We start from the raw sequence: 2,405 nt of genomic DNA, 5'->3' as shown, positions 1-2,405 counted from the left end.
GCCGGCGCCGGCCGGGCCCCCGCGCCCCGCACCGTGTCCGTGGCCAGGCGGTGCCGTGCGGGGCAGTTGAAGCCGCGCTCCAAACTTTGCCGGCTGCGGAGCCGCGCCGTGCTGCCCTTGCCGGGGTGCCCGCGAGGAGGGGCCGGCTCCGAGGGGGCGCCCCGAGCGGCGCCGGGCTGGGGTGCCCGGCCGGTGCCCGCAGTGCTCCCAGAGGGGATGGAGCCCGGCCCGGGGGGCTGGGCCGGGCGCGGGGCCGCCGCCTCGCCGCGCTGCCCGGCAGCCCCGCTGCGCGCGGGGACGTGGGCACGGAGCGGGCGCGGGCCTGCCACGGTGCGTGGCTCCCACGCGCGGCGGACACGGCGCCGCGTGCGCCCCAACGGGAGCGGGGCGCGAAGGCAGAGAGCGTGTGCCCGGAGCCCGCGGTGAAGCGCCCCGGTTCCCAGCCCTGCCGCACGGAGAAGTTGGGGAGTCGCAGGCGGCCSATGTTCAAGCGAGTCCCTGCGTTCCCAACAGCTGAGAGTCTGGGCGAGCTCTCCAGAGGGTCAGCTTTGCAAAGCGCCCGGATCACTCGCGGTCCTGGTTATTCTGCTGTAAAGCTGGGGTTGCTGAACCAGGCTTAGGCCCTGGGTGGAGGGCTCGGGTCTGCTGGAATGAAAGTTATTGCAGACGGGAGGGGAAGGCTGCAGACTCMGTCCTGCACCCGTGAAACCAGGGGGAGCCTTTGGCCTGTGGCTTAGGGCAGCTCTGTCTGTGAAACGGGTCTTCACAGATTATCATATATATATTATGCACTATATATGTATAGGTATCACCTTTGGAAATGAATTCAAGACCTCTTTGGCAAAAAAAAAAAAAATCTGAATTCATAAAGCTTGCTTTGATTTTTTTTTCATGTAGAGGAATTATTGGTTTTCCATGTTTTTTAAATAAAAATGATTGAGGAGGTTTTTCTAGCTTTCAGAAATCTCTCAATTTTAGGAGAGGGGAATGAATCTATGCAATTTCAGTCCAGAAGATAAATAAACATATACATATTTATTTATTTATTTGTTTAAGGGAGGGAAGTAATAATTCACTGAAAGCAGAATAAAACTGCTTCCTTCACCATAACTACGCTTTTGTGTAAATAGGTTTCTATTGGGTCTGCATTTTTAAAAAACTGCAGTCTAAAGCCTCCCGTATTTGACAGTGATCTCCTGTATTCTCCTTCAAACGAACCTTCCTTTTTGCTCAGCGASGCCTGCAGCTGCCCTCCTTGCTCCTGTTGAGCAGGGAGCACCGGCGCCGGGAGCTGCCCGGCCCTTAGGCGCTGCCCAGCCTGGCTGCCCGGGCCAGGCAGAGCTCTGCTGCAGCCCAGGGAGCTTCCCCGCCTCCCCATCATGCAGGATCAGGCCCCAAGTTGAGAAGTTGCAACTGCCAAGTTGCCAGAACTCCAGCAATTTGACTGCTAAAATTGCCTTTCCTTCATTCCCCCTGAATTTTCCATCAAAACAGTCGCAGCCCCTTGGGATTCATAGAGTACAGATTCTTTTTTTTTTTTTTTATGCGTTACATTTTTGGCTTTGGAAACTATTTGGAGTGGTGTGAATGCTAACCTAGCTGTGCGAGCTGGGACACGGTGTGGCTGCGGGGTGACGCGGTGCCCGGCGCCCGCGCTGCTCCCATTGAGGGGCTCCCTGCCCTCTTTCAGGTTGGTAAACTGAGGCCGGGAGCGCTTGGCGGAGCTGCCCGTCCTCCCGGCTCTCCTCCTCTCTGCTGGGATCCCCGGTGTGACCCACTGGGGACGGCGCGTCGGGGCTCGCTGCCCACGGGGCCGGCTCCCCGCCACCCCCCGGGCTCCTGACGCTCCTTCTCTTTGAAAGGAGAAAGAAGACATAGACGTTAATAACTTAATTACATTAAGAAATAATGAGAGGAACTGATAGGCAGGATTAATTACAAGCAAATTCCCCAACTGGTAGGCGAGGAGGATGGGGAGCGGGCTCTGCCGTGCGCCTGAGCCGCGGTGCCGGCTCCTCAGGATTGCGTCGGTGCCTCCGGATGCGGCTGGAGCTGCACTGATGGCCAGTGTCGGGCTGCCCCGACCGGAGCCGAGGGGTAGCTTCAAGCCCTATAAGCTCTCTCATCTCCTTCCCATGTGACTGACTTGTTTTTATTATTATTTTTACTATTATTTTGCCTGCTCGCTCACTCTCCCGGGTGCAAGGCGGGAGCGCAGCTGACAGGCTCGGAGGCGAGAGTGCATCCTTTAGGATCGGCGTTGCAGGAGAAGAGCTACGCACAAGTTAGTTTTATTAAAAAAGTGACAGGATGCATTGGGCTTGCAAGAGCATTCGCGACATGCCGGCTCCTTTCCAAGGGTGCGCAGCCGCGGAGGGATCCGGGGAGGCGATGAGAGAGGGTGC

The sequence above is a fragment of the Nothoprocta perdicaria genome, unplaced genomic scaffold, assembly GCF_003342845.1.
Source record: "Nothoprocta perdicaria isolate Ctin4 unplaced genomic scaffold, notPer1 scaffold_51, whole genome shotgun sequence".
Taxonomy (NCBI): Eukaryota; Metazoa; Chordata; class Aves; order Tinamiformes; family Tinamidae; genus Nothoprocta; species Nothoprocta perdicaria.
This window is presented reverse-complemented; position numbering follows the sequence as displayed.